Here is an 18,785-nt window from a genome sequence, read left to right as displayed (position 1 = left end):
ACTCGCAATAAAATTGGTCAGACTCTACCCAAGAAGTTACTGAGGTTTTAGCTCATCTGATTTTTTAACGAAAAACATGATGAGTTATTGTCATCACATGATCAGCATCGGCAAAGAAGTATAAAATACACAGAATGGCAACTGGCTGTAATCTTGCGTGATCTCATGTCAGAGCGTGAATCGGCGTGATCTTAGTAAACCAAAAACAAACATAGGCGAGCATGGAGTTACAATTTGTACCTTTAAAACTACATTTAAAATACATGTTAGCTTCTAAAACAACATTACTGGTACTGATGATAAACCCGGACAGATGATTAAGTTGACCACCTTGGAAATATTCAATTGCAATCGGTTATTTATAAAATTGACACACCATCTAATAGTTTCCACTGACAACACCAACTGGTGTAAATAAAAACAAAATTGGTAAATATTACATTTATCCATATAAACAATTTTTATCCAAAATTACTGGGGAAGAGGGTGTTTTTTGTGCATGCTCACTGTCGCCACATGAAGGCCTGACATTGGGTCACTTTTCATTACTTGATCAGGAATGACTGTTGCAGCTTTTTGGGAAAAGTTTCAATATAACACTACGAAGAAAATTGTGTAAATGACAAAGTGTTCGAATTTATCATCAGTCAACCTGCTTACAGTCCCCATTTTACAAACCCCTTTCAGGGCCTCACTTCGTGTGAGTTTGCTTACTAAATATAAATTTGAATTATGTAAAGTTTTCAGCAAATGTTAAGCTTTATTTTGATACCGACCATTGATTACATATTGCAGAAATAAAAAAGTTACAGGTAAAAAAAACTCATTTTCTGTTCGGGTTTATCATCAGTACCAGTAGTTTAATGTGAAATAGTCTTAAGACACAAAGTACACGTTTCTTACATCAAAAGAAGCGTGGTCATACGGTGATAATTAATTTACCGACGAACAATTGCTTTCGCCTACAAAATGTAAGTATCCTGTTTTTTCATATTCTAGGGGGCCTAAGGGGTTGTTTTTATTCCCAGTAACAATTTCATAAACATCATTTAGGTGTTATTTTGTAGAAAATTCAATTGTCTTTCAGATAAAGCCATAAAATGTTACAGTAATTATCCCATTTAATTATTTTGTTACAGTATTTGATACCATCCTCACCCGCAGAAATGGACCAAGATTTTCTCATATTCCCGTGGATTTAGATTTGACTTTCCATCACAAATAAGTTGTAGAATTTAAAACATTGAAATTACCATTGTGTAATAAAAAGGTATAATCTGTAGTAAATACATCAAGAAATATGAAAATTAATTGCATAATGAATAATTTATGGCAAATTTGCTAACACCACCAGAAAAAAATAAGGATTTTCTTGAAAATTCAGTAAAATGCCGATAGTTTCGTCAGTTAGCATTCAATTCACTTGAAATTTTCAGTGTGTCATTTTTGTACCATTCCTTTGTAGAAAATTACAAACATTAGATTATTTGACAACTTTAAGGCAAATAACGAGAATATGAGAAACCCTGAGAATACGAGAAACAGGGATAATGTAAGTAAATTGTGTATCCAGAATAGCGATAAACTATCTCATTAACTGTGTATTATTAAAGAAAGAAATTTAACTGTTCCTCAAAAAGTGTATATACTGTTCCACTGTTGTAAGGTGTACACAACATTCTATTTTGGTGGAGGGATTCTACGACGTTTACACAGTAGACGGTTCTCCTATACTGGAGGTGAAGACTTGGATACAGATACAGAATGGCGCATGGAGAACGCATCACTTCCGGTAAACAAATCTCATTCAGTTCTCACGTTTTTTTGGTGAGATTTGCTCTATATGACTTTCAAGTTGCCGATCTATTTATATTTTGTAGCTCTTTGGCGTCGGCCTTGTCTGGTTAAGTTTTATGTTTAGGTCAGCTTTTCTCCTAAACTATCAAAGCTATTGCTTGAAAACTTGCAACACTTTTTCACCATCAAAATTTGACAGCAAGAAACATAACTCCATCCTACTTTTCGCATGAATTATGGCCCTTTTGGGACTTAGAAATATCAGATTTAATTCTCGGTTAAGTTTTGCAATTAGGTCAATTTTACTTCTGCCTTTAAACTTGGGAGCAAATATTTGCCATTAAAAGCTGACTCTGCACAACAAGTACAGTTACTCTACATTAGAATTAGGGCCCCTTTTTGACCTCTGAAGTGAAAATCATGGGTAGAACAATATTTCTATTTTACAGAAGCAGAAAAAAATCAGACGAGTGTCTGCATCTGAATGGCAGTGCATTTTTTTTTTAAATAACACATTCTTACACCTTTTGATATGTTGAGTGTTTACTAGTTTCTGTGTCTGTACCAGGTTAGGTATAGATAGTTATTGCATTTTTGGGACACTTTATTTTTCATCATCTTTTTAAACAACGCACGCTTGTGCGTATTTGTGTGGGTGTGTTCGGGTTTAATGTCTTTTCAACAACTTTTCAGTCATATAAACGACGGTGTCTACTTGTAGCAGTGAGCACAATGCCCAACTTTATAGACTATAGTGCTGCCTCACTGAAATATCACACTATAGACACGTGAAATGATACCCCACCTAGTCACATTATACTGACACCTAGTCATAGCTTCTATTCCGTCTAAACAGCTGATCCCATGTACTGACATGCTGCTTTTTGACTGAGGCCTGATAGGGGTAGCCGAATTCAGAGATCTATGTATAGATCTAACTGGCACAGGGCTGACCAGTCCTAGCACTACCCTGTTAATGCTGAGCGCCAAGCCTTAGTGTGCGTATTTGTGTAGGCCTGGTAAGTGGGTTGTACACGAGAGATATTGACTTGTCATAGCTGTCAAGGCTCCACAAATGCCATGAGTGTGATCGGGGTTCGAAGGAAAGTTTGTCCCTAGTGGGGGTCTGGAGGGTGACGATCCCTAAAAGCCGGAAACGCCCTCAGATGGAAAATTTAGATTTTTAACACAAAATAGATCTGGTTTTGAATAGTCACCCACCATGTTTACTTTTTGTCACGTTTATTCATGCGGTAGAAATAACATGTTGCACCGCTGAATGTAAAAGCTGTATTATACGGCATGAAAACACCGTGTCAACGGCGCCTCACACGTTTGAATCAATAATTTTCTACGAAAAAAACACTCGATTGCTTCACTTATATAAAATGCGTGTGACCTTGAATAGTAGGCGTATGAGCGTGATCTAGGGCCGAAATGCGTGTGACACACGCACAATGCGTGTGTCTTGACAGGTATGACCTGTGCCAAAATAACCATGATATCACGTCTGGCGTACAATTAGTTGAAATAGTTGTCATTAATTGAAGCGTGCTGTAATTGATTTGGCCTACTGCTGGTCTGACATCATATTTCAACATAAAAACAAAATGGTCAACAAAATATACAATTTATTACATTATTGTAGTAAATGTCTTTTGAAGGAGATTTTAATGTATAAACTGACCAACTCACCAAGACAGCCCTCATGACTCAGAACATTTTTTAAATCCATTCCTCTATAAATAACTACCGGTAACCCACTCTCGACGCCATACGCTTGGCGTTGACGACTTCGTTCTAAACTTTGCCCGCTTACAAAAGTACAAAAAAGTTAAAAAAATCTTTAAATTTAGTCCAAACAATTAGACGTGAAAAAGTTGTCATTTGACATTCAGTATTCTGACATTTTACTATCAAAGCCTTTTTCCACACATGGAAAATAAAAAATGTAAAATATCAATTAAAATGAACTTATAAAGTGATATGAGTTATGTCAGGTCTTATATTTAGGACTATGCTACTTTAAATTTAGATTATCTGTAAATTTATGGAAAATCTGTAAATATTCCACTTTCCTAGACCTGGTTAAGGTAGGCAGTCTGATAGTAGACAAGCTTACTGTTGCTGAGTAGCTGCTTTTTAATTTCTGACTTTTGCAGCCGTTACAGTTTGACCGTCACAATATAAAACAAACTGTATACGTCGGATTTAGTTCGACTCTGGACTAGTCTGATAGCTCCAGTAGCCTTCATTGCATAGGGGAATTGAATACACGCTTCCTTTAGCCTTTTCTTTGATATTTACCAGTCGAGCAATCGGTGTGACTTCTGTCTGTAAGAGAGTACTAGCCCTCTTGTTAAATGACGATTGTATAAATTTAATATATCATACGAAATTTAATATGTTAACGTGCTGCAGCAGCCATCTTTGCATGGCCGACGTCACTGCGCCGCCGAGCATGCGCATTGATTTCTTATATCAGCTTTGGGCATTTCTGGTGAGAGACCATAGATCAAGTGACATAAAGGCAGTTTTAATAACTTATAAATTGAATTATTAAAATAACTGTATTTTTGATAAGATATCATTCTTTATTTGTGTTAACATTCATCATTTTAAACAGTTTCATGAGAATATATAATATTTTGCAGTCAGAACATGTTATAAGTAAAGTGTGTACAAATGTAATATACGCTGCTTCTCAATAAATCAAGCAAATTAATGTACCAATAGTTCCCATTTATAGTATATCTCCAAGTAAGCTAAAATAAGCTAAATTGTGTAGCTTTGGCTTTAAGTAAATAAAGATAAATTAAAACGTAACTATCGCCGCTCCAATTTTCTATCTCGGAGAACAAGGAATATTGTAAACACACCAATGATTGCATTTGTATGCTTTTAGTGTGAATAAACCATTTTTACTGAACATGCACGCATGTCCTTTATAATTTGTATTGCACAAAACACCTACTCAGTCTTTTTAAACAGCATTACAAGGATGAAACGAAACATACATTATGATACATACGTTACTTTGAATTATATACAGATTGTTAAAGGGTCATAATGCCTTTGCTTAGAATATGGCTGCCACATTTTTGTTTAAAAAATAGAATCAATTATTTTCTACTTAAATCATATTTTCTGTTATTGTTTTAACAAGTATTTGTCAAAGGTTTGAATAATGACTAACAGAGTCGTCAGAGACGTAAGTGTTATTGAATCCGTTGATTTTTATTAGCTACCTTTATATATCTTACTTTATGGGTTCATATACAGTATTGAAATTATTACTTTCCTGGCCCTGTAATTATACCTAAGATCTATTTGGACATGTTTAATATCTGTTTTTTACATAAAATCTAAAGCCTTATGGAACGTTAAGTAATACTTAATCTTGGATAGTATGTGGATTTCGTTGAACTTCAACATCGTTGATTTTTTTTCGTTTTTAATATGTTTATCTTTTTTATCTTCAACAGAAGGTACGATTGAATGCTTTACTGAAGATATTGGTTTATTTGTCTCAAGTGTTCAAAGCTGCTGATGTAATTCTTCATGTAAATAAATACTGCACATTTTGTTCTTCAGCACTTCATGCATTGGTAAAACATTTTTTTATTCTTTTCAAATATATCCGTTTCTTGACTGTATTGATTTGTTGACATCACTTTTGCTGTGCGACGGAATTATTGATCCGCTTGTTAGTATTATATTTCCTAAGGAGACTCCTTGCGTATTATGGTTGTGAAATACTTGTTGTCAATACTGAGCTCTTTCTAAATATCAATATGCATCTTTTAAAAGATGTTGATCACTGCCATCCATGAACAGGTTCCATCAAACCGAGCCGCCAACATTTTCGTTTATGTCTTGCTGGGCGACCTGTGGTTTTCTACTTTTTTTACTTCATCCACGCGTCGGCGTCCATGTTGGTTAAGTTTTTGTATGTAAACTGGTGTCTCAGTAACCACTTGTGGGAATGAATTGAAAGTTCACACACTTATTCACTGTGATAAATTTACTTACACTGCACAGGTTTCATAACTCGATTTTGTATATTTTTTTAAGATTTTATATGTAAGCTGGTATTTCAGTACCTACTAATGGAAATTGATTGAAACGTCACACACTGGTTCATTGTGATGGTTTGACATGCAGTGCTTAGGTTCCATAATTATACTTATTTTTACAAAATTATGTAATATTTCGCCTGAGCAGTTGTTGATTAACTTTTTGTATGTAAGCTTGTATTTCAATACCCACTAATGGGAATGGATTGAAACTTGCACAATTTTTCATTTGTCATGAGCTGATATGCATCGACAGGATCCAGAACTCTGTTTGCAATGTTACAAAATTATGAACACTTTTCGACTTAAATATTCATTCAGTTTGCAGGGCAGTTGAATATTCGAGCGTTGCTGTCCTCCGACAGCTCTTGTTTTTACATAACGTTGCCTATTTTCAATTGTGATTTATGAGTGCACAAAGAGGACTTTATTACTTTCTAACAGTTGAAGATTTAAACTATCATTCTGTAATTACATTTGGCACATTGTTTGATTTTTATTTGACAGATAATTTGCGGGGCGATTTGGATTAAAATCATACGTTTCTCTTCATCTTTATTTTATTGCAGTTACAAGTTCTGTGAAACGTTGCAGTTTATATTTCGAAACTTTCGAATTTCAAATGTTGATGTACTCACACCTCTAAACGTACAATGTTGTTGTAATACCTGTCCATTATTAACCTGTATCTGTCCATTCTGAAAGAATCCATTATTTTAAGGATGGAAAGTCACAGCTTAAAAATGGACAGGTATAATAAAATAATCGTGTGCATAAACGGTATCGGTACAATAACCTATAATATTATTATGAACAAAACTAACAAAGGAATACATCACAACCGTGTTTAACATTGTTTACACTGATTCAGTTTTGAATACTTTTAAACGACGCCTGTAAACAATCGTACATCCAAGCGTTGTTATCTTTTTAGCCCAGTTTTGGAAAAGCCAACTAATTCCTATAGAACCATTTATTTAATTTCATCTAAAGATAAAGGTGAAACAAAATGCCTATATCCACCTTACATTCATATTGATTAAAAAGTCGACCGTAAAAATAAATAATCTAGCAACAAAACCATGCTGCGACTGACAGGAAAACGTTCTAATGTCGTGTTACAGTGCACGTTTACCATGAAAAGCATCCGGTAACATATAGGATGCGATTAGTGTGGGCAAAGAAGTACCGGTCTATTTATTTTTTTAGCTCTTTGGTGTGGGCGACGTCCGGATTGTTCCGCGTCTACGCTGGTATTTTTATACAATTTTCTGAGAGTTTATCAGTTTTATTCGTGCTTGAGCGAGAGAAAGTCGCATGTTATACATGAAGATAAAGATTTGTTTCTTGGTTGATTTCTTCGAGTTTGGTGGCGTACATTATATATAGTACATGTTTTGGCGAATAATTGTTTTTTCTGATTTGTTTGGTTGTGGTTTTGTTTTCTAGTTGTTACTTTACATGTTGGCAGATAGAATAGTTCGTTCATTTTTGTGACTTTGTTAATATATTTTTGGTTGATCTTTGCATTTTTAATTGATTGGTTCTTTTGCGTTTTATAGGTGTATAAATTGACCTTCTGTAGTTTAATTGTTTTGAATGTATATTTTTGTCTGAGATTCGGAGATTAAATGGTTTTTGTTAAAACTTTTGCTGGCCAAATATAAGTTTTTAAATACTGGCGGCACTTTGTTGATCATATACACCTGCGTATATGTGATAAAGCCGAAAAAGCTATACAAATTTGAATATGTTTGTTGAAAGAATGTGTATACTATATGTTTGATTTAGTAGTAATAATTGAAATTGTATGTACATACAATGAAAAAAATATAAATATAGATAACAGAAAGGTACACAAACAAAATAAAATCAGAAAACAATTAAAGTGTCAAAGGTAAATATAAGCCTTATACAGGCCCCTAACCGTGGTGGTAACGCCTCGCGACGACCATCAAAACCCGACAATACGTATCAGCTTTTCAGGTCCTGTTTCCTCTTTAACAATTTACATAATTGTACACGTACGAGATGGGGTATTCATGTCAATATAGAGCCTTAACTATGAACATGACAAACTGATATCCTTTCCACAGCCTTAACGTACTAAAACGTATTAGCGTCTGACGGCCCTTTCACGCTTCCGTAGAAACAACATTTATTAAACGAAACTTATTTTGAAAATATCTCTGAAATGTCTAGGTCTGCAGCTCTCAAATACGGTTATATCTTACATCTGAGGCATATACTGACACTCTCAGACAACATCAAAAATGACATTTTGAGCGATTTGATGAAGTTCCAAAATTATCAATGTACCCTTGGTCCGTTACGGACCCCTGTGGGATTTGTGTTTATCCAGAGCTCAAATACGTTTTCATAGATTAAAAGCTGACATGCTGTACTAAAGCCCAGGTAATTTTAATTTGTAATAAAGTGCTGAAAATTGGCTCCCCAATAGCAAACAAAAAACGAAGTCCACGCGCATACATTTAGACGGGGTGACCCCTGCGCGTGACCGCTGACTATCTACGAATCAAAATGCGGCTTTCGATTTAAGTTTAGCATTTCTACTTTCATTTTATTTACTTCCGGAAAAAGCTGAAGGTCGAGTGACGTCATTTTCTGTGTATTTAGCAAATTGCAATCGTTTTGCAAAGCAAAGCATTCGTTCTTCGTTAATCGCCCATATCATGCTATTTGTGTTATTACGCCCGACGTATAACCACCCATCGTGCATAACTAGTGTTTAAGTGTTATAAATTATTTCTTAATTAAAAACACTCGACCAAATGTTTTTAAGTCTAAGATAGAGAACGGATAGTTAATATAACCTTACTGGAGTGCTATTCAAGAAGTGCACAATACTGAGGTAGTAAATTTGAAGAAGCAAACATCTTATCAGTTTCGATAACTATTTTTCCCTTTCGTGAAGTCTTGAACATAGGAGTCATTTCTCATCACAATGCCGGCTAAACAAATTGTTGAATTTCTTTACTTACTGAGATACTTGTTTCGCTGAATTATAAAGGGTAAACGTGACTTTAAGCAATAAATCTTGTTTGAAACCGGATGGTAGTTAATACCATTGTCAAGCAATATTTCAAGTATAAAATAGCGTATGTTTATACGGCACTTTTATTTTGAAAAACAAGCAATTTCAAAATACTAATAAACTTTGATAATGTGGCAGTTGACCTCAATACAATCGACAGTTTATTTTCCAATACAAGTAAATCCAATATTTGCTTTACAATAGATCTATGACGGATTATCTTTGAAAACCCCTGGACTTATTGGAGTCAACTGCCACATTATCAAAGTTTATTAGTATGTTGTTCGATGTATCTCAAAACAATAAATGAGCCGCGCCATGAGAAAACCAACATAGTGGCTTTGCGACCAGCATGAATCCAGACCAGCCTGCGCATCCGCGCAGTCTGGTCAGGATTCATGCTGTTCGCTAACAGTCTCTCTAAGTGCAATAGGCTTTGAAAGCGAACAGCATGGATCCTGACCAGACTGCGCGGATGCGCAGGCTGGTCTGGATCCATGCTGGTCGCAAAGCCACTATGTTGGTTTTCTCATGGCGCGGCTCAAATATGATTTGAAAACAAATGTATTGCAAAGGATACAAAAATGACAAACAATTCAAACGAAAAGTTATAAACCATCTTTGTTCAAGGTATAAAGAAATGAAAAATAAATTCAATTTTTTAAAAAGTAAATATGGATTTCAATAGGAAAAATAGCAACACATTACGCTTGAATTTAATCAATCATGTATGACTGATAAACACATTTTAACCGAACGATGGAATGTTTCATGCACAGCAGAGAAGGGCTGAAAAGTACTATATGAATAAGTTGGTGCGAGAGTGGCACTCCTCTGGTTGCGTAGACTTCGAGAAAACCACTCAGTTTCTAAGTTTCGCATGTCTAGAGTTTACCCTGTCTTTCTAATAGATCAACAAATAACGACAATTTTTTAGAGTTAACTATACTCTAGTACTTACATGATACATTATCAGTTCGATTCTAATGAAAGCTTCAAGCTTATCTGAACCACTGTTTAAAGAGTTAATCTCCGCATTATATGATTAACAACAAATATCGTATATATGAAAATAGATTTACTCAAGCCGCTCGCATACACTAAACTGACTCAACATCGCATGCGCAATATCGATGTATTACGTACGACATACAAAGCATCATGGGAAGGTTATCAAATACTGTTACATCTTTTCTCTTTTACGGAAAAGAAGATAATACTGAACTGAATAGCTTAATTAAATAAGTATTTATGATTAAAGTTAAAGTCATTACTTGTTTCTTTGCTAAACGATTTCTAAATTAATATTTACAAAGTCAGTAACAATCACACTTGCATACGTGTTAATATTAAGAATTCATCGTTTATCAGTTAAATGATAGTCCTTATACTTCAATGGCATTCGTACAATACGACCAGATCTTGTCTGCGTTACCGGTGTTGCAGGTGTTTCTGAATTCACTGACTGACCGATTGTTTGCGGTTTCAATTCCGTTTCAGTTCGAGAATCTGTCTGGGGCAACAACTCTTGGTCGTTTATTTTCGGATCTATCTCTACAGTCTCCTCCCTTTGTTCATTGAAAAGTTCACTCGTCCGTCGGAGGTGTTTTCTATTTCGGTTCACTACCGTGCCATTTTCTCTCAGAACGTTGTAAGACCGCGTTTGTGGTTTTTCGACAACAGTTCCCTTTTCCCAAGTTTTATTTATTTCATTCGGCTGTATTCTCACCGTATCACCAGATCGCAAACAGTCTAATGGCTTCGCAGTCCTGTTATAATAGTAGGCTTGTCTGTCTTTACTTTTCTGAAGTTTAGCCTTAACATTTGACAGTATGCTAGGCTGAAACTGATTTGATCTCTCCGGTAGTAATGTTCGTGTTTTTCTGTTCATCAGCTGCTGAGCTGGACTATAACTTGTAGCCTGTTGAGGTGTATTCCTAAAATTTAAAAGTGCTAGCATCGGGTCTGTATGCGAATGTTTTGCTTTTTTCATAATACGTTTCGCAGTCTTAACTGCATTTTCAGCTTTTCCGTTTGATTGTGGATACCTTGCAGATGAAGTCAGATGCGTAAAATCCCATTTCCTTGAAAATGATTTAAACTTTTCTGATATGTAAACACTTGCGTTATCTGAGATCACACGTTCAGGAATTCCATGCCTTGCAAAATGCTGTTTCAGCTTGGCGACTATTTCCTTCGACGTTGTTTCATACAGTCGATCTATTTCAAAGAAATTACTGAAATAATCTACAGTTACCAAATAGTCATTGCCATCAAACGTAAACACGTCAGTTCCGACTTTTGCCCAAGGTCTGTCAGGAATACTGTGACTGATTAACGGTTCTTTACTCTGTTTTCTTTCTAATGATTGACACGTGTCACATTTGCTTATGAAGTCTTTAATTTGAGATGTTATATTTGGCCAATACACACAGCTACGAGCGCGTTTTAAACAACCTTCAATTCCAATATGCGAATGAAGTTGATCTAGAATTTCTCTACGCATACTTTTTGGTATGATGCATCTATCACCGCGAAATATAATACCGTTATCTACCGATAGTTCATCCCGGACAGAATAATACGGCTTTACTTTTCTCGGCGCTTTATTCCATCCATTCTTAATACACTCAATCAGCTTTACCAATGTCTGGTCTTCGAGCGTAGCTTGCTTGATTCTAGTTTGTCTTTCAGACGAAACTGCCAAATAATCTGACAAACATGTAGCTTCTATCTCTTTCTCATAGTCTGTTAACAGTACGTCTTCCAGGTGCGTAGCACACCCATTAGCTATGTAGGCTCTTGAAAGCGTATCAGAAATATACATGTGTTTGCCCTTTTAATAGCAAATTTCATAGTCATAAGTCTGCAATTTCAGTAGCATCCGTTGGAGGCGCTTTGGTGCCCGAAAAAGCGCTTTCGAGTCCGCTTCAACGGGTGTCATATAAGAAAGCGTGTTCATGACCAAAGTGGGGCTTTAAGCAATGACCCTCGGGTTTTGTGGTCTGACACTTTAACCACTAGACCACCGATCGCTCCCCCTATACTTGTATTCTAGAACTTGAAAACTAGACTACCATGGCAGGGGCCTCAGTGGCCGGGTGGTTAAGGTCACTGACTATATACTATCTGGACTTTCTTCTCACCAATCTAAGTCCAGCCAATATCGTCTCACTATATAAGGAAGACATGAAGTTGTCCGCCCGGGCCTGAAATTATTCCCGAACGTTGCCCTCGGCTCTTTCTCTCCCTAACATTAAAAGCTTAAAACAAATAAGGCAACACAGGCATCTACGGCAGATCAATAATATCTAACAGTTGCTGAAAATGACATAGGAAAATTTATTTATAAAGATTTCATCTTTATTAGCGTTTCTATACACAACTTTCTTATACATTAAACTATATTTACATTTCGTAATATTTCATTTCCCGGACTAACTGACAGGCAAATAACACGTAAAAGTAGAAGTACCAAGTAATGTTTGATTATCTTCCGTACATATTTGCATCCTTTAAGTTTAGTATATCAGTATATATTTTTTGCCTTCCCTGTGACCAAAACGTTTGGTAATTATGAAAGTGTTGTACTTTCTGCCACGATTGCAAGCATGTATGTCTATTCAAGAATAGGTCTGTACTGTATCGATTCTTAAAGCGTTCTTGTAGACGTTCCAATGAATACATGATCTCCAGCCAAGTTCTCATTGCACACCGGACTGGCGTTTCTGGTAATTGTATCTATGCCGACAAAACCCTTTGGCATCCCGTCCCCATCTTCCATGACAAATGAATGACCACTAACGATTCGTTTATTGATTATTTATTGTTCATGTCAAATTCTATGAAATCAAATACCTTGACAGTTGTTCTCCATTTCTTATAGTACATCTCGATTCTAAAGAAGTTACCGGAAAAAAACGTTACACTACAGATAAGAAAATTTTATCGGAACATTGTTGTTAGGCAATACTGAAACGTAATGACAGAACTTCTGTTTACGAACGTTAATTCTTTAAACTTTGTTTAAATACGTTTCTATTAGAAAGGGTGCTACAGATAAAAGCATCTCGTTTTGCTATTTTGTCTATTTGGTAAACTATTGTATAAAAGGAGAATAAGATGGCCTCATTACCACCAAAACAGTAACTCCCGAACCAAGGACAGACCCGCTTCTGTAATCATTCCACCCAAGAATGGAAGTACAACAACGCTTGCTTGCTCAAACACAAAACTTTATTAGAAAAGGATCGGTTGCTTTCTATATCTAATATAAACTGACTTAGTCACAACGATCATTCCATTATTTTTCTTAATTACACCCTATGCTTCCAAACGGTCTTTCTTTTAATGTTAAAAGTGCTTTTTGAAAGTAAGAAAGTGTTTTGATTTACGTCAGATAATGTCTTAAACAATATATTGCAAAGTTTTTCATGCCGTTTGGTAAATAATATTTCATGATAGAATGTTATTTAGTGTCTACCTCACCTTTTAGGACATTTTGGGAATAATCTGAACCTTCAACCTTTGACTCCTCTTTAATCAAGAGTATATGTCTCAGAATAAAGTAAATGGACCTACGCATCTAATAAATTATATCATAAGTTTCCTTTATACATACTTTGTTAAGGTAAGATAAGATTTTGCTTCAAAATTGTCTTTAAAGTGTGTTATTCCAACAGATCCAAAAGCCTTTAAGCTGATTTTAAGTCCATTTCGTTCTGAGCAGTCCAGAAAAGGACATCTATCCTACAACCCTTTCTTTTATTGGCTGCCTGAATTTTCTATGCTTATCGAGGTACTTTGAAGGTTAAACAAAATTTCAGCATTTACTTTAAGGTGATTTTAGGTTTGCCACAGAAAGTATTCTTCGTGCATTAAACATGAATACCTTTTTATTTACGTTGATCATTGACAGAATGTTTAGAAAACATAGACGCTAAAGAGTTAAACAAATTGATGTGGTGTATACTATAGTTTTTGTACATTGTTATATAATCTAAAATGAATAAAGAATGCCAGCTATTAAGTATATCGATCCCTATAGATCAATGACAGAAAGAGACCAGTCACTGTTTCATTTTCCTATCAGTATCAAGTAGGTTGCGAAAATGACAGTTCATATCATCAAGCGTAGAACTTGAAGAGTTCCCGTTTATGTTCTATAATTTACATGAAGCTTTGTTAAATTAATTGGCTTAAACTTTTCCGTCCACTATCTTTATTATTAAAGCGGCATGCCTCCAAATCGTTCGACAACAACAACAAAAATATTTTATTTTTTTTGATATCTTGAAATAAATGCTATATTTCTTAAGAAGGCTTTAAAACTTAATTACTGACAAACTTTATTTTTATGGAAACACATGAGAACTTGCTGTTTTTACTACTTTTTACGATGAAAATCGAATAGCGTTTGTCACGCTTTTACTCCAGGTAAATTGTCTCGATTATAAATATCTATATTTTGAGACTTAAGCTATAGCGCTATTGGTTACGACGACGGGAAAATGTATTTATTGCCGCGGCGGTCCGGGGTTCGATTCCCAACGCGGTCATCTTTATTTCTTGACTTGGAATTTTTAAAATATTTTAGAAACAAAATTCGTATTCTAATGTTAATAATATGACCAAAACTTCAATTTGAAAGAAATATTATTTTTAGCCAAATCTGGAGGCATGCTGCTTTAATAGCAGTCCACAGAAACCCGGATCCAGCGCAGACTAATCAATCTTAAAATGTTTCTTAACTTCAGAAGAAAACAAGAAGACGCCTCGCAAATAACCATCAGATAATCAGCAAGAAGACTCGGGGAGTTAGTACCGTTTCGAGTCATAAATTATGTCATGTTTTGGTAAGATTTTAATCACGTACAAACGATTTATAGATCTGCAAATCGATTTTCATAGCTGTTTTACTGAGATTCCAAATTAAAAATTCTATTTGAACGTCGCATAAAAACAAATTCACCTTTAAGGCAGCTGATCAGCATATGACACAAGTGTTCAGTAAGAATAAAATCAAGCGCCATCATATAATTCTCCCATGGTTCCAAAATACGGATATATAACAAAAAACAAGACCTAACAGCATCAGACTACAATTTATGTCTGCTCGGTGGTAGCAACGCATTTCGGTAGTCACTACTAAAATTCGGCCGAGCTTTGGTAGTCACTACCAAAATGCATTATACTGAACGCAATTTGGTAGTTCACGAAAATGTAGTACCAAAATGCGTTTGATATGTACACATTCAACATAAAACGGTATTAATAGTGGTATAACCCATTCCACTAGATCGAAATGAAGAGCTGTCTGTAAGTCAAGTGAAGGAAGACAACAATAGCTACTTTCAGAGTATCTGTTTGAAATATTTGAACGTACATGTACACATTTGGACCTGAATCAGCAAGCACAATTAGAGGGCTTGCCGATAGAATTTGAGGTTGTTTTCGGCTAAGGAATTGGACCATTGGAAATTTACAGCTGCAGAACACAGTATCGACATAGGTACATTTGCCCAAAATACAACTGGACCAATAGCAACAAGGTTGGTTGACCAGATGTTTGGCAGGTAGGTCATGTCGGATTCCCGTATATTTTTACAGGACATGGCGGAGGGGGAACTTTCACCGATGACATCTGAGGACAGCGGAAGTTTAAAAAGTCCACGAAGGTCTTGTTTGATTAAGGACAGACCACATCCATCTACAGGAGTCTTAAATAAATAACTGACTACTCCATTTGAGGAAATCTTGGATGAGGACAGCAAAGGGAGATTGTGGTCCTTACCTAAGGACCTTATGGATAAACTCCACATATGTCTTAGTGCTAGCCACAACGACGTTATTCAGGCGGTCGTATAGTCTGAATGTAAGATTGCTAAAAGGGCAAAAAGGATGAAGGAGTTCCGGCAGATGGTTGCCTTGCATCCGAGTGACTCTTGAATGCTTGAGCACATTAAACATTTTCATATAAATGCAAATTTACAAACTGAAATTCTCTTCATGGAAAAAGATAATAAATGTTAACCTTCTTTATATTTTGGCAGTCATCTTGGACGCCGTCTTGAAAATCGGTTATCTTCCACAGAAATTGCAATTGCATCAAGCAGTTCTATAATCTACAGTTCCTTATGGACATTTTGAAATATAAAAACGTTTGTTTACAGGTGTAAACCGGTTACCTCCTCAAGAAGGCAGAAACCTGCCTACCATTTACACTACTAACAATTATTTAAACAATCAATGTACACTGACTTTTACCCCATTGTTTTCTTTTTCATCTGTATGTATTTTATAATATTAAACAATGAATGTAAATGTCATAAACTGATTTAATTTCTTTGACAATATTTTATACCCAATGTGTTTGATGATCTGGGATGCATATAGTGTTTGAATTGTCTGTCAGTGACACATTGTCTGCAGTTTCAGTCCAGTTGAAATGAAACTTGGTATGGTGACGATCATCAGTACGAAGTGGACATGCTCATATTGTCGAGACATTCATCTCCAATATTTTTTTAAGTTATGACCCGTTAGACTTTGAAAATTCAACTTCACCAGAACATTGTGTCCCCCACTCCTCCTACAGTTTCAAAGGACTAGAAAAGAAACTTGGTGTATGTGTCATCAACTCAATATTAACAGGACATGTGCATTTTGTTGGGATTTTCCAATACCTTGCTCCTTACTATAAGCAATCCTTATATAAGGTTTAATGATTATGGGTGCTGTAGACAAGAAGTGAATTTATATTGAAATGGAAAATCTTGTCAGAATACTGTAATCTACACTTTTACAAAATTTGACCTCACTGACCTTGATCTTCGAGATACCAGACCTGAACAATCAAATGTCTGCCTCTTACAGTAACCTTGTTTGAAGGTTAGAAGTAATAAGGGCAGTAATTAAGAAGATATAGTGAAATTGAGAAATTTGCGCTATAACTTGACATGAAAATAACGCTAAATGCAAAGGCAAGTAACACAGCCTATCTTATTCTTAAAATAGTTGAACTATAATTTCCCCTTACTTGTTACTTTACATATATTACTGAAAGAGAATCTAAATACTGTACTGTATGTTTTATATTCTTTATTTCATGAAATACAGAATCAGTATGAACATGTTAAAACTGTTACATATTTTGCTATTTAAAGCACTGTCGTCGAGGAAAAATAAACACAATTTCAACTTAATAACTTTGTATTTGTATTATCCATATATCAATCCTTTCGCAAACTGGTTGATGAAATTTATTCTTTTGCAAAAATACCTCTGTTTTGAAGAGGCAATAAAGAATGGAAAATAAAATCTAAAATTGCCTCCAAAGAAACAAAGAAAATCTCGGATGCTTTAACTGCTCTGTGAACATAAATTAGTGTAAATTAATGGATAATAGTTTGAACATTAACCATCGCTAAATGAATTCAGATTTGCCTTTTTTATGCATATATGTCTAAAAAAGATAACGAGATAAAGAAAGAATATTTCGTTAAAAAATGTATGTGGTGTTGTAAGGTTTATTAGGTTAAGCAGCCCGCCAGCTAAGGTCAGTAGGGAGAGAGCGGATCGACGGATCACGGGGCCGTGAGTTTGATCCCCAGGCAGGGTGTATTTATTCTCTGTGATGATTTGATGAAAGACATTGTGTCTGAAATCATTCTTCCTCCACCTCAGATTCATGTAGGGAAGTTGGCACTTAATTGCATAGAACAGATTTGTACTGGTACAGAATCCAGGAACACTGGTTAGGTTAACTGCCTGCCGTTACATAACTGAAATACTGCTGAATTCTTTAGTTTAAACTGTTAAACTTTAGAAGTTAAGACATGTTGGTTACACAAATTCATAAAATGGTGCCATTTGTGACAAATGCATCAAACTTGGTACAAATGAGTTTTATCTGAATATTAAGCCAAAGGAAGTTACTGTAATATCCAGGATGACTGACTTGTCGGCCATTTAAAATGATTTTAAAATGGTCACAAAATGCAAATGTTACTTCCTACAGCAAGGTCTAGTTTTAATAAAGAATATGAAACTAAGATCAAAAGAAACTGTGTCATTAGTGGTGGCAAAGAACTAACTCGTGTTATACAAAAGGCGGAACGGCCATCTTGATATAATTCCATCGCTTCTGAAGTCCAAACAATAGTTTTTTTTCTACAACAAATCACAGATTTGGATAAATTACTTCTTAAGTAAATTTCTACCTGGTTTATTAATCCCGCGCCTTGAATGATTGGGTTATTTAAACGGTCTCCGTCCGTCTGTCCGTAACAATTGCGTCTGCTCCATAAAACTTAAACACCTCGAAGAAACTTAGGTCTTTGTTTGTTTGTTTTGGGTTTAACGCCGTTTTTCAACAGTATTTCAGTCATGTAACGGCGGGCAGTTAACCTAACCGGTGTTCCTGGATTCTGTACCAGTACAAACCTGTTCTCCGCAAGTAACTGCCAACTTCCCCACATGAATCAGAGGTGGAGGACAAATGATTTCAAACACAAAGTCGTTTATCAAATAGTCACGGAGAACATACGCCCCGCCCGAGGATCGAACTCGCGACCCCGCGATCCGTAGACCAACGCTCTTACCTACTGAGCTAAGCGGGCGGGCGAAACTTAGGTCAAATGATCACCTCATCAAGACAATGTGTAGAACTTATAAGTCAGCCATGTCGACTCAAGATCAAGGTCACAAACTCAAGTTCAGATGTTTAAGCCTTCCATTTTGTATGTTTGTTTCTGCTTTGTATCTCTTACACCCCTTGAAGGATTTTCATAACGTTTGGGTCAAATGATCACCTCATCAAGACGATGTGCAGAACTCATAAGTGAGCCATGCCGGGT

This window comes from Mercenaria mercenaria, chromosome 1, assembly GCF_021730395.1.
Source record: "Mercenaria mercenaria strain notata chromosome 1, MADL_Memer_1, whole genome shotgun sequence".
Lineage (NCBI taxonomy): Eukaryota > Metazoa > Mollusca > Bivalvia > Venerida > Veneridae > Mercenaria > Mercenaria mercenaria.
This window is presented reverse-complemented; position numbering follows the sequence as displayed.